The 25,111-nt window shown below is 40.8% G+C and overlaps 2 protein-coding genes across 3 annotated transcripts in view; both read right to left on the bottom strand.

Annotated features, from left to right (window-relative positions):
• The window catches only part of Kcnb2 (potassium voltage gated channel, Shab-related subfamily, member 2), a 436,827-nt gene that overhangs the window by 258,198 nt on the left and 153,518 nt on the right, over window positions 1-25,111 (bottom strand). The gene's annotated exons all lie outside the window — the stretch shown is intronic.
• Window positions 9,741-25,111, bottom strand: part of Gm51415 (predicted gene, 51415) — an 81,177-nt gene continuing 65,806 nt past the window's right edge. The window contains exon 1 of the mRNA XM_030243928.1: window positions 9,741-25,111. This exon is cut by the window's right edge and continues 65,806 nt beyond it. The gene's annotated coding sequence lies outside the window, so the exon portion shown is untranslated.

The following is a 25,111-nucleotide window of genomic DNA, read 5'->3' as shown; positions in this document are numbered from 1 at the left end:
CGTTTTGGATTTCCTCAGGTTCTGTTGTTATGTCTCCTTTTTCATTTCTGATTTTGTTATTTAGAATACTGTCCATGTGCCCTCTAGTGAGTCTGGCTAAGGGTCCATCTTGTTGATTTTCTCAAAGAACCAACTCCTGGTTTGGTTGATTCTTTGAATAGTTCTTTTTTTTTTTTTCCCACTTGGTTGATTTCATCCCTGAGTTTAATTATTTCTTGCCTTCTACTCCTCTTGGGTGAATTTGCTTCCTTTATTTCTAGAGCTTCTAGGTGTGCTGTCAGGCTGCTAGTGTATGCTCTCTCTAGGTTCTTTTTGGAGACACTCACGGCTATATGTTTTCCTCTTAGGACTGCCTTCATTGTGTCCCATAAGTTTGGGTATGTTGTGGCTTCATTTTCATTAAACTCTAAAAAGTCTTTAATTTCTTTCTTGATTTCTTCCATGACCAAGATGTCATTGAGTAGAGTGTTGCTCAGTTTCCACGTGAATGCTTGCTTTCTATTATTTATGCTGTTATTGAAGATCAATGTAGTCTGAGGTGATCTGATAGGATGCATGGGATAATTTCAATATTTTTTGTATCTGTTGAGACCTGCTTTGTGACTGATTATAATGGTAAATTTTGGAGGGGGTACTATGTGGTGCTGAGAAGAAGGTATATCGTTTTGTTTTTAGGATAAAATGTTCTGTAGATATCTATTAAATCAATTTGTTTCATAACTTCTGTTAGTGTTCATGTGTCTCTGTTTAGTTTCTGCTCCAGGATCTGTCCATTGGTGAGAGTGGGGTGTTGAAGTCTCCTACTATTATTGTGTGAGGTGCAATGTGTGCTTTGAGCTTTACTAAAATTTCTTTAATGTATGTGGCTGCTCTTGCATTTGGACCATAAATATTCAGAATTGAGAGTTCATCTTGGTAGATTTTAACTTTGATGTGTATGAAGTGCCCCTCCTTGTGTTTTTGATAGATTTGGGTTGAAAGTCAATTGTTTTTGATATTAGAATGGTTACTTCAGCTTGTTTCTTCATACCATTTGCTTGGAAAATTGTTTTCCAGCCTTTCATTCTGAGGTAGTGTCTGTCTTATTCCATGAGGTGGGTTTCCTGTAAGCAGCAAAATATTGGGTCCTGTTTGTGTAGCCAGTCTATTAGTCTGTCGTTTTATTGGGAAATTGAGTCCATTGATGTTAAGAGAAATTAAAGAAAAGCAATTGTTGCTTCCTATTATTTTTGTTGTTAAAGTTGGGATTCTGTTCTTTCGGCTGTCTTCTTTTAGGTTTGTTGAAGGATTACTATCTTGCTTTTTCTAGGGTGTAGTTTCTGTCCTTGTGTTGGTGTTTTCCCATTGTTATCCTTTGAATAGCTGGATTCGTGGAAAGATATTGTGTGAATTTGGTTTTGTCATGGAATACTTTGGTTTCTCCATCTATGGTAATTGAGAATTTTGCTGGGTATGGCAGCCTGGGCTGGCATTTGTGTTCTCCTAGGTTCTGTATAACATGTGTCCAGGATCTTCTGGCTTGCATAGTCTCTGGTGAGAAGTCTGGTGTAATTCTAATAGGCCTGCCTTTATATGTTACTTGACTTTTTTCCCTTACTGCTTTTAATATTCTATCTTTATTTAGTGCATTTATAGTTCTGATTATTATGTGTCAGGAGGAATTTATTTTCTGGTCCAGTCTACTTAGAGTTCTGTAGGCTTCTTGTATGTTCATAGGCATCTCTTTCTTTAGGTTTGGGATGTTTTCTTCTATAATTTTGTTGAAGATATTTGCTAGCCCGTAAGTTGAAAATCTCCATTCTTATCTACCCCCTCTTATCTGTAGGTTTGTTCTCCTCATTGTGTCCTGGATTTCCTGGATGTTTTGAGTTAGGATCTTTTTGTATTTTGCATTTTCTTTGATTATTGGGCTGATGTTCTCTATTGAATCTTCTGCACCTGAGAATCTCTCTTCCATCTGTTGTATTGTGTTGCTTATGCTCACATCTATGGTTTCTGATTTCTTTCCTAAGGTTTCTATCTCCAGAGTTGTCTCACTTTGGGTTTTCTTTATTGTTTCTTCTTCCCTTTTTAGGTCTTGGGTGGTTTTGTTCAATTCCATCACCTGTTTGTTTGTGTTTTCATGTAATTCTTTAAAGGATTTTTGTGTTTTCTCTTTAAGGACTTCTACCTGCTTAGTAGTGTTTTCCTGTGATTCTTTAAGGACTTCTACCTGTTTAGCAGTGTTCTCCTGTATTTCTTTAAGTGAGTTATTAATGCCCTTCTTAAGGTCCTCTACCAGCATCATGAGAAATAATTTTGATTCTGAATCTTGCTTTTCAGTGTGTTGAGGTATCCAGGACTGGCTGAGGTGGGAGTGCTGGGTTCTGATGATGGTGAGCAGTCTTGGTTTCTGTTGGTAATATTCTTATGTTTGCCTTTTGCCATCTGGTAATCTCTGGTGTTAGTTGTTATAGTTGTCTCTGGCTGTAGCCTGTTTCTCCTCTGATTCTGTTAGCCTCTGTCAGCTGTCCTGGGAGTCCAGCTCTCTTCTGAGTCTCAGTGGTCAGAGTACTCTCTTCAGGCTAGCTCTCCTTTTTTTTTTTAATATATTAGGTATTTACCTCATTTACATTTACAATGCTATCCCAAAAGTCCCCCATATCCTCCTCCCCAACTCCCCTACCCACCCACTCTCACTTCTTGGCCCTGTTGTTTCCCTGTACTGAGGCATATAAAGTTTTCAAGACCAATGGGCCTCTCTTTCCAATGATGGCTGACTAGGCCATCTTCTGATACATATGCAGCTACAGACACAAGCTCCAGGGGATACTGGTTAGTTCATATTGTTGTTCCACCTATAGGGTTGCAGACTCCTTTAGATCATTGGATACTTTCTCTAGCTCCTCCATTGGGGGCCCAGTGATCCATTCAATAGTTGACTGTGAACATCCACTTCTGTGTTTGCTAGGCCCCGGCTTAGCCTCAGAAAAGACAGCTATATCAGGGCTCTTTCAGCAAAATCTTGCTTGTATATGCAATGGTGTCAGCGTTTGGAGTCTGATTATGAGATGGATCCCCAGCTATGGCAGTCTCTAGATGGTCCATCCTTTCATCTCAGCTCCAAACTTTGTCTCTGTAACTCCTTCCATGGGTGTTTTGTTCCCAATTCTAAGAAGGGGCAAAGTGTCCACTAAAATCAGGGACTAGGCAAGCTCTCCTTTTGCAGGAAAGGTGCAAAGAGGTCTGGCGTTCAGACCTGCCTCCTGGCTGAAGATGAGGGCCTGAAACAGGGCCTGTCCCGGATGATGTGTTGCCTGTGCAGCCTGCGTGCTCACCTGCACAGACTGGTCTCTGAGGGATCCAAGACACAAGATGGTTTCCTCACCTGTTCTGGAGGTCAGAGCCCTCCCAGGTGGTCACCTCTCCTCTGACAAGGAAGGTGCTCAGATGTCTGGAGCCTGAAACGGTGCCTTGTCCCAGAAGCTGTGTTGCTTCTGCAGTCCGAGAGCTGATCTGTGCAGACTGGTCTCAGAGGGACCCAAGACAAGATGGCTCCCTCACCTGCTGTCAGGGTCAGAGCCCTCCCAGGCAGCCACCTCTCCTTTGGCGAGCAAGGTGCCTGGATGTCTGCAGCCCAAAGCAGGGCCTGTCCCAGAAGCTGTGTCACTTCTGCCTGTCCCAGAAGCTGTGTTGCTTCTGCAGTCTGTTTGCTCACCCTCAGCAGTCCTTGAGCTGATCCATGCAGACTGGTCTCAGAGGGACCCAGGTGGCAAGATCTTTCTTCTAAGAAGGATGAAAGCACCCACACTGTTGAATCATTTCTAAAGCCCCACTTCTTGGTGTTTAACTTCCAAATGGTATTATATTGCCTACTTGTGGTTTTTATCATGGATATAGTGGACTGAGTTATTAACACCAAGAGCAGATGCCTTAAGAGCTTCCAGCCTTAAGAACCAGGCAGCAGTAGCTAGAAGGTAGCTGGTTAGTAATTTCTGAGGCTCTGTGCTCCCAGATCCACCAGGGATATAAATGCTTGGTTTGCTTACTTAATAGGAGATAATGAAAGCATTTCAGAGGGTGTTGGGGTAAGAGACTGTGAAGAGAGCAAAGGACTGTGGAGGTGACAAAGGCGAGAGCTAGAATAGTTCCTAAGAGCCACCAAGGGCTAAGACACAGGCTGTGAGCTCAGGAGCTATGGACTCCTCACTTGATGGTGGTTCCTAGCACTCAAACTCAAAGCCTTGAGCAATAGACCTCTGATTTAGCACTTAGCATAAGTCTCTGGTATGAAAAATTTGAAGCAATAAACTCCTGGTTATCAGGACCTACAGCCATGAGCCTCTTGACTTCTAAAGCCCACAATTTACTGACTTTAATGCATAGTGATTCAATGTCTAGATTATGCAGCCATGGCCATAACACTCTAGTTCATAAGCCCTTACAGTCCTAAGCATCTGGATCCATGAAACCAGTACCTATGAATCTGCTACTCAAGAGTTTAAGACTGGTTGTGGTCCTTCACCTATTTGCAATTTCTATTTAAGTAGAGCAAAAGGATTCTTGACCTATTTCCAAAATAAGTATATCCCATAAATTATCTGAGACATATATGTATCAAAATACTATTAATCTTAAATTCAAATTTAACTGGATACACTGTATCTGTTTTGGGCAACTCTACAAAACATGGCTCATGTTTTGCTTTTTAACCATGGAATGAAATAGCCAGAAATGAAATAATTGAAGGTCCTCTTGTCTGTCTTAAAAGATCTGGTGTCCACAAATTATGGCATTAGTTCTTCTTCAATGATCAGCTTCAAAGTCTTATGGTATAATTGGCTTAGTTTCTTTTTCCTTCAGTTTGATTTAAAGATTTTCCAAAAGGTTACATTCACTGTTTTCCATCTGGAAGCCAAGACACACATTAAGTGGAGAAATATCTATACAATTGGCATTGAAATATTAATCTGCTTAAAGATTGATTTTCCTGGGCATAACCACTCACTCATATTTAATTTACAGAACTCTGGGTACACCATAAAACACAAGGTAGACAGTGACATGTGATATCCTTGTAAGATTACAAAATTTGACCATAGTCCTGTGAGGGCTTCTTTGTCATAGCAGGGGAGTTGAAAGAATAATTGGACAGAAAGTAGGGATCTCGGACTCAGGGAAGAGTTGCTTAGTCTCTAACTGAAGCAAGAAAGGAGTATTACTTTCCTGGTACTAGATTCAAACTAGTCATCCAATAAATGGTGAGGTATGACATCTTATCTACAGTGGCACCATGGAAGCAAGGAGAGAATATGGCAGAAATATGTACACAGAGAGGATGCCCTACTTCACAAGTCATAGTTAGGGCTGCTAGTCTTTTTACATAACTGTCAATCTGAAAAATTTGGTTTAGAATAGTCTGTTTTATGGCCCCAGGGAGACCTACAAAATCCTAAGGTTTCTTGCTCTTAGAAAAATATTCACATGATTTTGAGTGGGAAAACATGATCACAATATTGGTTCTTTTGCACCTGAGGCATTTGGATTGTGAGAAGAGAGAAGGAAATCTGTCTGATATCTGAGGCTTATGCATAATTAAGTACTATGTTCTAAGTAGAGGGCAGACTGACTCCAGGAAGCTGAGTCAGCTATCAGGGTGACTATGGAGCCTACTGGGTTTTCCTGAAAGATGGAGTACAGAGTAGGGGTCTTTGGGTTCCAGAGACCAGCACAATAATTACTTCTAGTGATAGACCCAAACTCTGAGGCTTGCCAAGGGGTAGTTTTTATACTAGAATTTAAGAAATCAGGTTGATTAACTCATCTAAGACAACAGGTTTCGGGCTTTAATGAATATGAAGACTTTCAAGTGTTACTCCACTTAGTACATGTCATAGTTGAAATAAATATCTTGTGCTAAGCATGCTCCCAGCATGCATGAATGCAATCATTCTAATGTTCTACTTAAAATGAGGCATGAAGAGTGAATAATCGAAGGAAGATTTCACTTCTTCGCATTGCCCTTTCCAATTGCAATTTAATCAACTAACCATTTCATAATAAAATGGTATAAAAAGGCAAATATTCCACATTATTAGACAGATTCAAATCAGATGCTTCTATACTCTCTCAGAGGAATGTTAATCCTTCATGCAAGAATATGTACTTTATACAGTATCATTGGTGTCAAAGGAAGAATGGAGTTGGCTCTAGTTTTATCCTTGGACAGTACATTTTGGTGTGTCTGGTGACAAATGGAGCTTTCTAGACTTTGGGACCCAGAAAGTGTGTACAGGCTTAGAACATGCAATACCCGGCTTTTTCCAGAACAGGCAGTTAATAAGCTTGTTGATTTTTTAAAATTAACAATATTATATTTAATGTAGTTGACTGCATCAACAGATGTTCAGGAATATTTCTCTTCCTGTGTTAACCTTTCTGAAACACACAGATCTTCTTGAACTGTAAATGGCTAGAACAAGGCCTCTTATAATGCTCAGGCATCTATGACTATTTTTATCCATCAACTGAATCAGAATTTATTGTGTATTCATATCTTGCCAGGTGTTGTGAACTCTCTGTGAAATGTTGCACATAGATCTGTGCATTTGAACACTTGGTCTTCAGCTTGTGGTGCTCTTCTGGAAGTGGTAGAGCTTTGGAGATATAGCCATGCTGGAAGAAATGGGTCATTAGGGGATGAGCTTTCAGGTTTTATAGTGTGGCCTCATTTCCTGTCCAATGTTCTGCTGTCTGAATCCAGATGTCCTGGGATGGGCTGTCTTAAATCTCTGTGCTGGCATGCCTTCCCTGCCATGATGACCTGTGTTCTTTCTCAAACTGTAAGCCCCCAAAAGTCCTGCACCATGGGTTTTTGGTTAGGTTTTGAGGTTTTGTTGTTGTTGTTGTTATTTTTGTTTTCATCACAGTAATAAGAGAAGTAACTAATATATAAGGAGAAAGAAATATGGACACAGTGCCTGGATAAGGGAGCTTGCAAACACTGACTATACAACCCATTAAGTGGCAACTATGACAGCTACTGAAGAGGGCAGATATGTTGGACAATGACTAGGTGTCAGCAATGTGATATTAGTGATGGTCAGAATATTCTGATCTGAGGAAATGTCTGGACAAAGACTCTGAGGAGAGGGAAATGTTGTAAGTCTCTTAAACAAAACAAAGCCTCAGTGTCTGGTGCATAGGATGGGGAGAAAGTGGGCAATAAGTGTCTGAGGCTGTATCAGGTGTTTTTGTTTTTTCTTTTGTTTGTTTTTTGTTTTTTAACTCTGTAGGCAATGAGAAATAAAAGCATTTTAAGGAGGTCAGCAGGTCAAATGAATAGTTTTGAAGATCATTCTGCTTGTTGGTGACAGGCTGGAGAGGAGGCAATGCTGCTGTGGTAGCATACTGCAGTGATTTCACAGGTAAAAGATGGTGACAGAGATGTTATGGTCAAAATCTGAGGCACAAGGAGGAGACAAATAAGAATCTGATTGTAGTTTCCAGTGAGTTGGTAGATGGAGCATAGATACAAACATGGGATGCCCAGATAGTGTCATAAAGACAGAGTGCTCAGGACTCAGTAAATTCTGGAAACCAGAAGAAAGGCTGCTCCATGGAGAAGAGAGTTGCTTGGTGTTAGACAGGTTGTAATGGGTAGCCTGGAGGAACTGTCCAGTCTGCTTCACTGAGTCTTCAGTCTGGAGATAAGAGAAGGCACATAGACTTGATTGGTTCAAATTTCTATCTCCCAGATATATCAGCAAAAAAGGGCTAACCATGTTTGCTTTTGAGGGCAGAAGTCAGGAGGGTAGAGAGCTTCAAGCCACATGTCTGAATCCAGACCAGCTCTGCTATGTGAAGACTCAATATTTTCACCTTTAACTGAGAACAAAGGGGTCAAGGGTAAAGGTTGAATAAGATGAAGGTACCTAGGAGATCACAGTTATACACAGAGTGAACAGCTGTATGCTAAGTCCAAGGAGAGATATTTATGCCGAGGACACAGCTGGGAAGACACATAAGATGGGAGTGGGTGTGGCTAAAATCAGGAGTTCTGACAGGAGACAAGGTAAGCTCAAGGGCTTTTCAAAGGAAGCCTTTCTTCACAGCAGAGTCTACACACAGAGGCTGGGGAAGAGGTCCTCTGAGGTTAATCAAGAGGAAGCCATGATTAGCTGATAAATTATGCAAAATAGCAAGACTCAGAGATGGCTCTTCCACAATGACAAAACAGGAAGAAAGATAAATGTCATCCATATTGGACAACGATGCCCTGCTCTTTGAAACCTCTTGACAGAACCTCAGCAAAGTGGGATGCCATTCTAGTTCTGTCTAAGCCCCAAGGCTTTCGTATAACAGCGAGGAAAGACTTCCTCATGTCTGGAGGTTCAGTAATAATGCCGATCTGCAGAAGGCAGCATAGATATGTAATGTCACCCTGAGTGTCCACATACTACTGCAGGAGCCCTTAGCACATCAGAGTGCTGCGGGTGTATTAATTATAACAACATAGGAAAACATCAGAAAGAGTGAAACAGACAGTTCAACACCTTGCAATGTGGAGGATTCAACTGTGTTTAAGTGCAAAGTTAAATTTCCTGCAAGCCTTCACCCTCTCTTTCCTAAGGAAGTATAACTGCCAGCTGCACCCCTAGCCAACAACACCCCACGGCTGACTGTGACGTCGCAGAGGCAGAGCAGGCTTAGGTTTCTTATACAAGGTAATGCAGTGTTTGCATATAATCAATGCTTATCCATCTATCTCCTTTAACTTGCATCTAGATTATTTATAATATTTCATAGGATGTAGATGATATGGAAATAGTTGTTACACTATGTGACAATAGAAAAGTATGACTGTGTAAATTGGGCCTGTTGGTGCAATGCGCTACTCAAAGAGTCTGTGGTAGGAGACTTGCAAGTTGCTTAAGCAACTTTGTTAAACCCTCTTTTGAGAGAGAAAGACAGACAGAGAGAGAGAGAGAGAGAGAGAGAGAGAGAGAGAGAGATTGATTCACAGTGACACCTCACCTGCATAAGGCCCCAACTCAGTCCCCAGAAAAACACACAACAAAATGGAGCACACACCAGAACCTGCACCAGGGCATGGAGCTGACTGCCCAGTGGTCAGCATCCTCCTGGATTGTCCAGGGAATGGAGAGCTGAGCCCTGGTCCCTCACTGCATTGGACTCCACTTAGTCCCCGGGGAAATACTGCCTGAGAAATTAGGCACTTAGGAATTGCATTCTGAGTACTGACCTGAGACTGGCTATCTACTGTGGTTCTGTTAGCCACTCCCCTTACAGTATGCTTGAACTTTCCAACAAAACTCCTTTTACTGTTCTTTTGTTTCTTTGGTTCATTGTTTTACAATTAAAATAGGCTTCTCTCCATTCATTCCCCTTTCTTCTTTTCCCCTTTCTTCCCTCCCCCCTCCCTCCCTTCCTCTCTCCCCTCCTTTCCTAAGCTACTAAAGAACTATCTGCGCCAGCTGCCCATTCACATTCATCTAATTGTTAGACTTTCTGAGTGCAGAGGAAATGTTTACTCTCAAGCCCCAAAGTATCTTTCTAGTGTTTAAATAAAATGGAATCTCAGAAAGGTACACAATAACTTGGGCAGTTGGAAAACCCAGTGGTAAATTATTCTTAAAAGAAAAATAAGAAAGAAAATATATTCTGATAGGTTAACTCTAGTCACTTTGTTAATTACTAAATAAACAGTAATAGATAAAACTGCATATTTTCAGCAGAAGTAATGAGAAAAATCCTTTATTCTGTGTGTTCTTAATGACAAACAAATTGTACATTTTTAAAAAAATTTTGTCCCTCAAAACATGGTCTCTCCCAATCAAACACTGGTATCCTCTATGTTTTCTATGGGTCTTACAAGAGTACAGGGTCTTGGTGGGAGTGGAGTACTTCCTTCTGAATGTGGCTGCAAGCATAGGTTATGAAGCCCTCCAAAGTAAAAGAAAAAGGAATCCAAAAGAGTGATCTGAGAAGAGTCCATTTATTCCTCAATGATAGGCATCTATTTTCAGGTTAACCCATCAGCAGAGGAACTGGTTAGTCTCATCTACCTCATGACCCCTGTTACTATTGCAGTCATGATTCCCATCACACTACTTGTGGATGCTGCACTCACATCCAGGTGGGAGCAGTCCTTGCTAACTTTGCTGCCTTATATCCTGAGCCACTGATTTCCTATATGCAAATAGGAGGGAAAGATGTCCTCAGTGACACCCACTTTATAGGACTACTGTCATAATGTACAGTAGTTTCATCATTAGGATGTTGGAGGATATAAGCTATAGCATACATAAAGCTTTGTCTGTCATCTATGGCCCATAAACATCCAGAGCATCAGTTACATTTGCATTGCTGGTGGAAACAACCCAAGCTGAGAGAGATTCCTCTGCTTATGGTTTCAGAGGGTTCAGTCCTGCATGAGGAAAGCATGACAGAGCAGCTCAGTTCATATGTGACAGGAAGTAGAAAAGCACACAGCCCTCAGCTTACTTCCCCTTCATCCATTTTTATTCTATCCGGGCTCCTGGACCACAAATGGTACCACATGCAGAGTAGGTCTTTCCCCTTCAGCTAATGGACTCTGAAACACTCTCAAAGGCACAGGCCAGGCTTCTAAGTGATTCTAAACCCAGTTAAGTTGAGAGAGTTTTTACTACACTCAACTAATGTTGTCTCTTGCTATGCTATTGTTACAGAAGAAAACCACCATATTTAACCAAAGCTAGCTCAGGCCATGAGACCCATTCACTGGCATCTGGCTTTCAAAGTATGTCATTTAGCCAAGTGTTTTCAATACATAACATGTACCACAGGGCAAGAGAGGGTAAGAGACTCACCAGGAAATAGGGTCCAATGAGTGAGCAGTGTTAGCTCTTCCCCCAGCAGAGCTGGGTTACAGCACAGTCTGCCACAGGATCTGTCATGTCTCACAAACTCCTGCTGCTTTCCCCACCGTGGTCTGTATTGAGTTTGCTAATGAGCTTACAGAATGAACAATATAGCATGATTTACTAGCATTTCTTTTCACAGATAATAGTCGCCATTAGATAAAGGAAAATTGAAAGGGTTTCTAAGCAAACATTTGCAATAATATGTGTAGTACATTAGCCAAAGAGTCAACAAAGACAAAAGAAAAATTAATTTCCTACGTGATCCCACAAAGAGCATCATAATGGGTTTTGTAGGTGCTACGTCCTCTGTCAAATTCTGAGATCATCGTTGGGTTTGTTGGTCTGGCTAACACCTGTTCATACCCCAGATTGTATCATAACGTCTCCTAATACTATAGAAGTCGTTTGCAGAGCCCTCCTCCCATATGCTTTTAGGAATCCTTTATCAGTGATTCTATTAAACATTATCTCAGTTGCTAGTCTAGGTACCTGACTCTACAGAGTGCATGCACAGGCCACATGAGAGCAGTGGTGACCCTCCCATTACAGGTAGCCTGGCATATGTTGGCAGGATGGGTGTGACCAGTGCTCACAGATATCACAGCTCTCTTTGTTCCCAGACTCATGACAAGAGAGCACCTCTGGTCTCCTGTGATTCTGTTGTACTGGGTCGGGTGCTCTGGTCAGTCAGTTACAAGTGTACCACTGAGCATCAGAGCAATCTGTTGTCATCACACTCCTCCCATAGTTCTCCCCACCTGCTGGGAGACCACCAGCATCCCAGAAGGCAGCTGCTTGCTCCAGCATTCTAGATTCTGTAGTAAAGCTGATTCCCAGCAGTCCTAAGCTGGCCCACAATGGACACAACAGCAAGTAAGGAGACCTTTGTGATCAACACAATTTCTGCTCATCCTGATGGATGAAGTTCAACCATTGACAAATGAACAAAGGAGAAACAATATTGCAGCCTCTATGTCCACTTAAACTGCCTTGAGAGACCTTCAAACCTACAGTCGCTCTTTTAGGGGAGCCTATGTTTTAAATTTTTAAATTTAGTTTCTTTTAAAACTCTCTGGTATAAGCAAGAATACATTTAGACATTTAATAACCTTTGATCAAAAATTTCTTTGTGACTAAGCAGCATAGTGGTATGCTGCAGTGACACAGGTAATGCTGAAAGGTACTTGTGATTGCATTATGCTGTCACCTTGTCCTGACCTATTGTCCCAGGCCACTGGTATCCCAGCTTAGTATGAGGGAAATTGTCACCATTATGGGAGGGTCTCCACTGCTCTTCCCAGCCACCTTTCCTTTAGTTTCTTCTCTTCTTCAACACACACACACACACACACACACACACACACACACACACACACACATACACACACACACACAGGTCTATACACACATGACATATGTACACAATGTACATACATTTGCATATTTATGTACATATGTATATACATACAAGGCATACATATTTGTACACATTTTATATATACATATATGTATACATACAACATACACACATTCACACACACACACACACACACACACACACACACACACACACGCACTATACCTAGTTCTTTTTTCCTATGTTTCAAAGCATACTGAACTTCCCCAGTTATTTTCAATACCAAGTTTTCCATGCTAGTTCATTATTGGCTCTAATTGGTGTCTTGGATAAACCATTCATCACTGTCAAGTACTGAAGATTATGAGAAAACTTAGAAGAGATGGATTGTATAACAAAGTAGAATTATAAAGAATTAAGCCACATCAAGATACATTTTGAAAGAAACCATAAAGTGAAACTGTCCTTAAATTGCCAGTTATTTGTGTTAGTGTCTCTAATGTGCTTTTTATCAAATTTAAGTAAATTATATGTACCTGGAACAAAATTATTTCATTATTACTTTAAAATACTTGCCAGCTATCATGGGCCTGAGAACATGAGGGTGCAGGGTGACACATGCCAAGGACATAGAGAGAGGGGTGTTTCAGTGAGTTTGCTGGACTGCTAAGCTAAGACTGAAGACCATGAACACATCAGGCAGGAGAGGTCAGAAGGGCGTCAGCTTTCACTTTATAGCTTCCGCTTCATCAGTTTTCACTGCGTGGGAGCCTTTCAGATAGCAAGGAAAATGCTACCATCCCACAGGTACCACTGAAACAATATCAATCCATTTGAGACCCCAGTAACATATGAGTGGCTCTATCACTATGACACTAAACCCAAGAGCATGAAATTGCCTGTATCATCATCATCATCATCGCCATCATCTTTGTTTTTGTTTTTGTTTTTTTTTGGAAATGTTACATTTCACACAATTATAGCTTTTGTTTTGAGAACCTTCTTTTGTCTTCATTTTATGTTAAAAAAATTAAAACACATCTTTGAGTCACATTAGAGGCAATAGGAGCAGACTAGGGAGTTTTTTTTTTTCACTTTTTTCCCTGTTACATGGAAAAAAATAGTATTCTTACTTCTGCTCAAACATATTTCACCCAGGAGTTTAAGCTCAAACCATGGACAGATTGATGAGGAGAGACAAAGGGCTAGTAAATAATGTCAGTGCTAAGAGAGGGTGACATTATTCAAATGTAAACAATATGTCACTTTTTATGGTGTCTGCCTTTTTTATTAGCCACTCTGTACCACCTGGCAGGGTCAACATTCAAGCTACACATTCAGCTTCTGACATCAGAAAGATAGAAGAGCAATCCTGGGAGAGTCTGTGTTCCGAAGACTCGCAGGTCTTTAAGCCTCCAGATAAAAATAGGATGTGGCTAAGCATAAGACCAGGCCAGGCTCTCACTCTGAAAACTATGTCAGACTTTGGGAACAAGCTGCTTCTGCCTAGGCAGAAACTATGGAAAACATTTGAGTGTGTGTCTCTGACAAGACACAGATGCAGATTTCCTTCCATCCAAGGGGAGCAAGGGAAAGGGCAAACTCTGAAGGTGCTGAAACCAAAGACCGAGAAGTAACCACTTCCCACTATTCAAAGGCAAAGTGTCTGAATAATTAACATGGGTGCAGAAAAGGCTTGCGAAGAGATTTGAGGCTTGTTCCAACACTGGATGAGGGAAGCATTTACTCTCAGCTAATGCACCAGGCGATGGCATTCACTGAAATCAATGGCAACCTCCAGTCCACACTCCCGATTGATTCTTCATTGTACCACACTAACTCACTCCAGATGACCTCAGCAAATTAGAAGAACATTGCAGGTTTACCTCCATGATCCCTTCACCGTTTCTCTTGCAAGTGTGCTCCTAGAATAGTGTCTTTTCCAAAGAAAGAAAGCAAGCCAACAGTTGTGATCTTCATAAGAAGCCAAGATTCTTCACAAGTCCACTAGTTACTGGTTTCTTCTCACTCCAGGTGTTCCAAGGATGCTCTGGAATAGACCACAGCAGTAGAGCCTCTTGCACTTGGAGTCCCATTGAGATTGGCCAGTGGAACACTGGAGGAAGACTGGCTAGTGAGCTACAATGGGCTGTGTGGTTCTGTGTTATTCTCAGGGTCCCAGCTCCTGTCAGAGGCTGGGCACACAGTCCTCTCTGTGTAGATGTCCTCTGGTTTTGAGATTGTGAAGAGGGCCTCACTATTCCCTTCCAGCACTCCCTCATCTTTCTCCATGCTGGTTTACACTCTTCTCACATTGCCCTAATTTGTTTCACGGGCACATTCACTATCGGGGACTCAGGCCTTTGAAAATGAAGAGAACGTTTCCTAGGCTAGATCTTGATGATTTGGAATGAACTTGAGTGAGGACAGCAGTCAACCTTATTCATGTTGGTGTTTTTTTCTTAGGAGGTTTGGCACTTTGAGGTTTGAGGTAAGCTCTTCCCGGGGTATAGCTGCTTCTGGGACTTTAAGATAAGTGGGACCATCCGTGCACAGACACACAGGGGCTGAGGGTGGGTTTTCTGATACTCAGGCTCATATTTCTGTAACTCCATGTTTCCTCTTGTGTGATTTCACACTCCATGGAATGGAAAAACATAGACACAACAATTAACCAAACCAAACAAACAAATAAAAAAACTGTGCTTAACTATCAATAGTCACATAGCTAAAGAGAAATACCGGGCTAATTAGGAGCCTCCTTCAGAAGATAAAGATATTCACCAGACATTCTTTATTCCTTCCTGGGCTCCCCAAAACTATTTAAGGTCAGCATGAGGAAGCTAAATCAGAAGTTCCTAACAAAGTCACATTGTGTCTGGGCAAGTTGTCATGTCTGAAAACACTGAAGAAGGTTAGTAAGGAAAGCTGTGCAATTACTTTCTTGGGATGTCTTTGCAATTGAGGTTCCTGCTTCTCTGGGATGTTTAGTTCTGACTTCCTCTGGAGGCAATCTCTGAGATCAAATAACTTCTCAAGTTCTCTTCGTAGCCCATAAAGGATAAATCCACTTCAATCTTTAGGAAGTAATGCTTACATTGGCAACCCTATGTGAAGAAGCAGACAGAACAATAGGGAAGTGATTCAACAGAGAGCCACGCATGAGCAGAAATTTGACTGTAAATGAGAGGAGGATGGGGTCTTCAGAGGGTTTTAGGCTTACTTCAACAGATCTCAGTCCACCAACATGTATCTCTTGCTTAGCTCAGTGGGATGCCTCTGAGAGATACTGTCCATACTCTTGGAGACACAAGTGCACTGTTGCATCTATCTTATCCTCAAGAAGCTCTCAGTGTGTCATTTGCTTTACACTACCAGCAGTCTCAGTCTGGCTGTCAGATCTCAAGCCAATAGTCCCTATCCAGTCCAGCTCTCCCTCAAAATCTATCAGATAACTAAATTGGGTGACCTGACTTTTGATTTTGTTCTGGCCTTAGAGAGTCTTCCTCTGGAACTCTCTGACTTCTTCTATCCTTCTCTAGCCAAGCCTGCTGTTGGTTCTTTTGATGGGAACTTCAGCTCCAGGGACAGGCTTATTCGCTTAAATCCCCAGCCTGTATCTCTGTCAGGAACCGTCACTCCGACTTTTCTCCCTGGTTCTGATTTGTAGTAATTTGCTTAACTCCTCCTGTCTTTCAAGAGTTTGCCCTTTCTTTCTATTCAGGGTTCTCCTCCTTGAGGGTGTGTGGGGGGCATCATTACTTGCCATAAGACTAGTGGTTCTCAACCTTTCTAATATTGTGACCCTTAAATACAGTTCCTCATGTTGTGGTGACCCCCCACCATACAATGTTTTCATTGCTGTTTCATAACTGTACTTTTGCTATTGTAAATAGCTATGTTTTCCAGTGATCTTAGGTAAGCCCCATGAAAGGGTCATTTACCCACAGGTTGTAAACCACCTCATTAGATGGCCAGAGGAAAATATTCTCAGGCTGCACACATCTGTCAATTCTGTGGCATCTAAAGGTGCTTCCATCTTAAGTTTGTCCCCACTTAACTTTATTCCAGACACTCCCTTTGCCGATGCTCTTGTCTGCTGAGCTTGCCAACCTTCTTCTACTCTTGAAATCTTCATGTTTGTTTTCCTACTGCCTACAAAACTACCTCACCACATCCCCAGTGTCTCAGCAGATAAGAGGAGTATGGCCTTTCGGACATATGAGTGAAGTAATAGTAGTATTTGTCTCTTCCCAGGTATGGTTTCTCAGAAACTTGTAATATCTTCCTTTCACCGGGTAATCTGAGCTTAAGTTTCTTCTGGCATTACGTGCTACCATCTTCACATTCTTCCAGATGAACTCAACGGGACTGTGATTAGGAATTCCTTGGCAGAGTTGGGAGATGAGGGGGAAGGTAACCAGGGAGAACTAAGCAATATCACAAAAGGTGCATGAAACAGAAAGGGGCTATCTAAGAAAATAGTTTCCTGGGATAGTAAATCTTTGAAGATTCATGTGTTGGAACCATAATATCCAAATATTGTTGGTTATATTTGAGATGAAACATTGGGGAAGATAAGTCAAGTTAAAGTCATGAGGTTAAGGCACCTATGATGAAATGACTAAAAGGAGGAGAGGTGAGATGGCAAGCCTACTTTCTTACCACCCGATTCCCCTTGCCATGTTGTGATGCAGCAGAAAGGCTCTCACCAGAGGCAAGCATCTGGACACTGGACTTCTCAGCCTCCATACTGTGAGAAGTAAATTCCTGTTCTTTATAAATGATCAAGCATCAGGTGTTATAGCAATACAAGAAGTACTAAGAGTTACTTCTAGATTCTCAGTGTTTGGAGATTAGTCAAATATATCCCTTGATTTGTTTTGAGACTTGTGCTGTATTCTTGAGCGCTAGATAAAAGTGGGCTGTTGAAGGCTGAGATCTTTTCAGGGATATAATATGTATCCTCTGTCTGCTGTAAGTACAGGGATCATGTCATGTTTTATAAAACACACACATACACACAAATACTCTCACACACTGTCTCTCACATACACACACACACACACACACACACACACACACACACCAGATCTCTCTCATATTCTCAGAGAGAGGGATGAAATAGTTATATCATTTCAGTAATTCCTTCTAGACTTAATACACCTAGAAAACTTTTAGGAGAGTAATGCAAACAATCAGTAGTTTGGGGGAAATTTTCTTATTTTCTGAACTCCATTTTTTTTTTATCTGTAACATGGGGATATTACAAAGCTCACTATAAAAATAAAATGATGCTAACGTATTTTACAATGAAGAATGAGCCAAATATTAGTATTTATGACTTCTGGTCTATTTGGGTAGTGCTGCACAACCTCAAAATAAAAGGTTATTTGCTTAGTAATGTTAACTCTGGGAACAAAGGTTTGTTTTTCATGGTCACCACCATTATCCAAGAATGGACTTTTTTTTAATTTATTTTTTTTACACTCCATATTCCATTCCCTGTCCCCCACCCCCACCCCTACCCCCAATCCACCCTCTTAGGATTTTCTTTTCTTTTTTCATTTTCTTTCTTTTTCTTTTTCTTTTTTTTTAAATTGGGTATTTATTTCATTTACATTTCCAATGCTATCCCAGGATTTTCTGAGAAGCCTAGGATTGTCCTCTACTTTGGCTTCAGCACAGAAACCCTTGTCCTTTTGGATGTTCTTCTGTGTGACTACAGGTTAGTTGTCAAAGAGCATGGGACATCCTGCATCCAAGGACTGGACAGTGTATGATCCTTGTCTTCCTCAGTCCAACAGGTGGCAACTGTAACAAGCCATCATAATTCCAGACTAAGCTGTGGGGCTGAGGCCATGGTCATAATGTAATTGAACTTCATGTGACTTAAATAAGAGCCTTTCCTAGTGAGTTGCTACCACAGCCGTTCTGATTTATTCCCCCAGTGTTTATGAGGTACTGGACCCTCACAACATTATCTCACAGCACAAAAGTGTGTTCAGAAAGTCCTGTGGAAGTTAATTGATTCCAATAGCTCTATAACTGGGTTTGAATCATGTAGAAAATGGTGTAACTGGGGGAAAAAAAGCCTTTTTGTTTCCACAGTCCCTTTTGCCCAGCCTCCTGATTTAGCATTTGTTGATATTTACATAAGAGCTCTGATTGTTGCTACAGCAAGATAAACACACCCAGAGGCTTTCTTGATAGAGCTGGAAGTAGTCTCCTCATGTCCCTCAGCAGCTAGTAGATGAGGACAGGTCACTGTATAGAAAGACAGTCCACACACACTGCACAGAAGGCCAAAGGATCTCTGGGAAGCCTGCTTCCCAGCAGTTCCCCCGAATTTCTCATGGCTTTCTGAGCCTCTTGTAAAGTGTGACAATGGCTCCAGATTAGACTTCCTGCCTGGGCTCTGTCTGCCAAGTTGAAAGGACTTGGACAAACAGAACATGACATTTAACAGTACAAACTCACTTTTTCCCCCTAGCAGGTTCCTGGCAGAAGTTGGCTTTTGAATTAAATGAACAGCACATCATGATTCAATTTCTCTACATCATTTCTTTTCTTCAAAGAGTGGCAGCCTGAGACAGCCAGGCCCTGGTAAGGCCTGCCCTCCCTTCCTCTTCAGTGTACAGAGAGTCTGAGGTTTACTGAGTGGCCAGGGCAAAGTAATTGACTGCATATCCTATTTTCCAGCCTTTTGGGGAGAAAACAAAATGAAAATAAAACCATACTTCTTACCAAGACAAAACTGCACCTAGGCTGCACATAAAGTATGTTTAGAGCTTTGCAGTGCTGAGATCAGGCATGCGCACAGAGTACGTATTGATGGGTCAGTGTGTCCATCCCTATTTAAGGTGTACATTTCTGTGTCTTTCTTCTTTGGTTTCATGGGGACAACTCTGAGAGATGATAAACAGAGGTAAGGAGAAACAACTGAATTGACTCAGTTTGAACTACAGGCTGTAGGATTCTGTGGGTTCCTGCACTTTCAAAGGGGCACTTGATATCAAATTTGAAACCATGAAATTCAATTCCATTTTGGGCATTTGGGTTCATGACTCAGATCTTGTTCTGACAGAGCTACGAGCTGTGCCGAGCCTTTCATCTCAGAATCAATGACAAATGTCAAAGAAGAAGGTTTGCCTCAATGCTTTCTGTTTTTTTTTCCCTAATAGCTTTTAATTTGACTGACTGATCAATTGATGATGACTGTTTGATGTGTGTACATGTGTGCAGTTCAGATGACAACTTTCAGGAATTAGTTCTTTCCTTCTACTATGTAAGTTTCAGGCACCAAGCTTATGTTTTCAGGTTTGGTGGCAGGTATTTTTACTTGCTGAGTTATCTTGCTCACCCACAAACCTCCTATATCATCCCAAGAAGGTGAATAGTTTTTCCTTTTTTTGTATGTTCCATAAATTGCTTATCTGTCCTGTACTACACACTTGGTTAGCTCCCATTTCTAGCTATGATAACTACATTCAGTTAAAGGCATTTGTAGGCAAATATCCACAGAAATGAACACGTTGATGACTATTTCTTTAGGACAATGAGAAATGGTATTAAAAATTGTCCCTTTAATGTTGATTCTGCCTTCACTATGGTAACCTTTCCCATAGTCTAACATATAGGAAACCATGGGAAGAAAGGGAAGATAAAAGAAGAAGGAAGAATTGGCATAAGGGAAGATGTGTGGTGTAAAATACAATCAATAATACTGCATTAGTGTGCTGTGGGAATCAAAGGGCAGAGGATGTAGGAGCTGGTGTTACCAGGAGACACATTGGTCACTGAGTAGCTCACTTATGTGTGGTGCCTGTTTTTATGAAACAGGCTAATCTCTTAGGCACTGAATATAAAAACATGATGAGGCAAATCGAATGATTTGAGATGTGCTTCAGAGCACTGGTTCTCAGACCTTCTGGTATGTCATAGCTACCTACAAGGTCTGCATCTGCCGAGCCTTACCCTAGTACCCAATGCGCAGTGTCTCAGGCCAGCATGGGCACATGCATTTACAGGGATGGTGCTGATGGAACCACATCAGGAAAACCAGATTCTTATGGCTTCACAGGAGCTTAGAGAACCCAAGGAATAAGTATCCTGTGTTAGAAAATAAATGTCCCAAGTTTTATATGTGATAAGTTTAAATTTTCTGAAATTGGACTGGGTTTTCTGAAACAGTAGGCAGTAACTCTCATTCAAATCCAATTTCTGGGGAATGAGGACACCAGGGGTAAGATCTTTGAAGGGCAGCACATGGGGATGCTTAGCTAAAGAATTAGTAACCGAAAAGGAATAGAACACACTGATGGAAAACTAAAATATTGATAATGGAGACAAGGAGGAGAATGACATTTATTCAGTGCTACTCTGAATCCAGAACACTCATGAGTGTTTCACAAATACTACTTAATCTACCCAGTAGATGTAGGACATGGCTCTCATTCTGTCCTTTTCTAAGATGATGCAAAAGGCATACTTTGAATGCTATAGAAAGCAAATTGTTTAATTAGTTATCTGCTGTACTCATTTGATTATTTTGAGTGCTGTCCTTGAAAGGTTCCTAGTGAGAGTGATGTTCATGTGAGTTGAACAGTAGTTTGCAAAGATCAGCAACTCAGTCAGCTGGGATGATATACAACCATAAATTTCATTTCATTTTTTGATGCATGCAGAAAAGATTAATTACACCAAAGCCACCAGTTCTTTCTTTGCCTTCCCATAGACTTGTGGGAAAAAGAACCTTAGTAGAAATGAGGAAAAGATTTAGCAAAGTGACAGTGTTAACGTAGTTCATAAAGATCACTAAAATTTTCCATAAAGAAAATATTTCTGGGTCTGCAGAGATGGCTCAGTAGACGATGTACTTGCTGTGTGATCATGAAGATCCGACTCAGGTTCCAGACCCTTTAAGAAGCACAGAGTTGAAGCATGAACAGACAGAATGTCAACACTGGGGGCGGGCAGAAATAGAGATCATCTTCTGGAGCTTGCTAGCCACTAGCCTGTTCCAGATTCAGTAAGAAACACTGACTCAAAGGGAAAAGTTAAGGAATGATTGATTAGGACATGGTCTCCTCTGGCCTTTGTAAGTGGACACACACATGCCTGCACATAGATGTTCACACATGTCACATGCATTAGAAACAAACAAAGCAAAAACCTTACAGGAAAACATTTTTTATAGGGTAAAGCAGAGTTTAAGGTCAGGAGGGGACAGTTCCTATGCTGCCCTTGCTCCCAATTTCTTCATGGTGTGTTTCTGTCCACCTGTCCCTTCCATTGGATCTTTCCTGTCTAGAATTGCAGCCTTGAGTCAAAGCTACTTCAATTCTCTAAGTTCGTACAATTTATACATGAGAACATGTATGCATGTGCAATCACTTGTCTCCCCAGTGATCCTGTGAACTCCTTGAGATTGCATGACTCTGCTGACTCAGAAGTCCATGTAATGAATAAGTCTACTGCCTTTATTAGGGTCTTCCAGAGATCCAATCTTCTTTAACTGAAATCCTAACTGGAATTCCATCTTTCCTGCAAATTCTCCTATAATTTTATACAATGAACCTTCTTGCTTAACCTCCTTGCTAGATTATAATCCCCTTCACGGCAGGATCCAATTCTGATTCACCCCTGGATTTTTGCCCAAGCACTTAGCACAGAAAAAGCTCTTAATAAACATTTATTGGAGGAAGAAGGAAGGCCTAACGGAAAGGAAGCAGTGACAGAAATGTCAAAAACTATTAGATTTATCCCTGAGTCACCTGACAAGGTTATACCAAAATGCCCCCAGTTGATGTCTGTGCAGGTGCCAGATAGTAAATCACTTTAGAAAATTCACCTTCTTAATGTGGTTCATGGGTTACAGCCTAAGACCCTGATTTGATGCAATCTGCAGTTTATATCTGTCTCTAATCTGACATGTCACCGTATAGAACTAATACTCAATTTTCAATAGGTCTTAGAAAAATACAGGACTGGACATAGAGACTATCAGGTGATTAAGATAAAAAAATGGTGATGTTATGGGGCTAGGAGTAACCTGAAGATATTAAGGAATTGACCCAGGGGTATGAACATACTAAAGCATCAAAAGTCAGTTCTAGGAATGTGCTGGGTAAGTGGAAATGGTCAATAATAGAAAAAATGTCTGGTAATGTTGTTTAATTTGTTGATGGTTGTCTTTGCTGCCTTAAGGAGCTCCATCCTTTCTTCAGAAATATATTACAGGAAATACCAGAACAAGAAGTCTCCAAGTTTAAAAATGCTCACTTTACTGGGGCTATAACTCAGCAGCAGCTTGTTGGCCTTGCAAGCAGGAGGTCCTGCATTTAGGAGCTCATTTTGTTAGGTTACTAGGTCATTATTTGAAAGCATTATCTTTGTCAACACTTACCAGACTCACACAACCCTGTAAATTCTCAAGATTCCTTGAGAATAAAATATATCAGCAGTTTATTTTGTCCATTAGGAAACACACTTATAAAGTTGTATCTTTATAAGATTTCATTAGCATTCTGTTTGAAAGCTAGTGACTTACAGCTAATTTGGTTAAAAATGTAGGTGCTCTTGTTTCCAGGGTAAGAAAGAAGTTAAAAGCCCAAAAGTCCTAATCAGGTAGTTGAAACAATAAAATATTTAGTTAGATAAGTTATATAAATAAAAATATTTATCTTTTAAAGAGAAAAGGATGACTCCACAGGTGCCATAGCACTCACATCACAAAGAGTTCGTGGTGCTGCTTCCAGGGTGTTTCAGATAATAATCTACGTTCCCCACTGCCGTCCTGTAATCAGCACAGCCGTGCACACTTGGATGGTGAGCCAAGAGCCTCCACTCTCTTACAGCTATGCCTACATGAAATTATCTGTGTGTTAAATAATTTTTTAAATCAAATTTTCTATCTTTATTTAAAAATATGTTGTTCTTTCAAAGCTGTTGATAAAGTGGGTAGATGGCTCAGTGATTAAGAGAACTGGCTGCTTTTCCAGAAGACCTGGGTTTGATTCCTAGCAGCTACGTGGAGGCTCACAACCATCTATAATTCCAGTCTTAGGAAATCTAAGACTGCTTCTGGATTCCTCAGGCACTGTATACATGGACTACTCAGACATATATACAGGCAAGACACTCATATATGTAAAATAAAAACAAACTAATAAATAAAGGTAATAAAAACAGTTCAATAACTACTGCTCTAAGTTGCATTTGCTTTTGGTCTTTGCAATGATTGTGCATGAGAGGGATAGGTTTCTTTTTAAAATGCAGGAATACACAGAGAACAGCTCTACACTCTGTGAACACTATGGAGTTTTTGAATACTTAGGAGGGCTTCAGGCAGGCAGGAAAGAACACAGATGTGCTTGTGGGAGAACAAACATGCAAACTGGATGATTTGCCTCTAAAAGCTTGTCTTTTCCAGCTATCAATGCAAAGTCAAGCCCTTTACATGCCTGCAGGGGTATTTTAAGAAATGACCTTCATAAAACAAACAAAAATTAAATTAAGTTTCAAGTACTTCCACATCCTTACCAGGTTGTAATTCAGTTCTAATATAATTAATAATATTATTATAATATTAATGTAATATAATATTATTGTTCCTCTTCCTCTTAGGAGGACACTCGATGGCATAAAACATGCCCAAATTAAATGCTAATTTCTATTTTCTTTTCCAACCTGCATAGAGCACTAAACCTCACTTAGGCTGAACATTTTATATACTGATTGAAGAACCCAATTGGATGCAAGTTCTCTTGCTGTTCCAGAAAGGAAAAGACAGACTGTAAAACAATGAGCCATAGCCAGTATTTGGGGAAGGCCATATATGGGCTGATTTCTGGATTGTCTTAGGGGAGGCCAAGACTTCTGGAGATGAAGGGGATGGCAGAAACAGGACATTTATATCCTCTCCGTCCAAGGGTCATGTCCCATCTTTCCGTTTTCTCTTCCTTTTCTTCTCCAGGAAGGGACCCATGACTGTTAAGAGAGCAGGTTTCCACAGATTCAGTGAACCCAGTTCCATTTTGAGTCAGCCCCAAGAATATTTCTAGAACATTTATAGGAGGGGTTGTTGCTAATTTTAGAGTATAGCTAAGCTTTCTCCTTAGCTGTGGGGTGGACATTCAGGTTGACAGACACAGGATTTATTCTTCTGTGACAGTCTCTCAACAAGTCTCAGAGAAGCTTATATAAGGATGCAGAAGGACAAAGATTTACATAAGTAGGTGCCCTCAGAGACTTGAGAATCAGAGCAGGGCTTTTGTAAAGGGACATTCATTCTCCAAGAGAGTAGTTACCACCTTATGGGAAGAATGGAGAGGAATCAGGGGTCCCAGCGTGCTATGTGAAATCTTTCTTCCCATATGGTTGTCTATGCTTTGCTTATATGCAGATGAACCCATCACACACCATGCCTGGCTGTAACCCAAGATTAGCCAGTGAATGGAGAGAGGGAGTACAGTACGGAAGAGTCAACTGTTCTCCTTTGCTCCACTAAGGCAAGGCAGCTAATAATGGTGGCCAGAAGAGGGCTGCCAGATGCTAAGGATACAGTAATATCTTGATAATCATGGCATTTAATTTCTAATTACCCAAGGGCAAGTTAAACAATTTTACCATTATCAAAAAGCCTAAAAACAAAGTCAAAGTCATGAGTCTTATGGTACCAGATTTGTTATTTGACTCTAATATTTTTTTAAAAAACAGAAAATCCAAGTTTAGAAAGAAAATCTATTGAATGACAAAGCATCTAGTATCAGTAATTTCCACAGTGGATGTTAGGTCAGATAACATGGAGTAGATTTTTAGAAGTAGGAAATAGTTTCATGTAATC

This window comes from Mus musculus, chromosome 1 (genome assembly GCF_000001635.26).
Source record: "Mus musculus strain C57BL/6J chromosome 1, GRCm38.p6 C57BL/6J".
Taxonomy (NCBI): Eukaryota; Metazoa; Chordata; class Mammalia; order Rodentia; family Muridae; genus Mus; species Mus musculus.
This window is presented reverse-complemented; position numbering and strand designations above follow the sequence as displayed.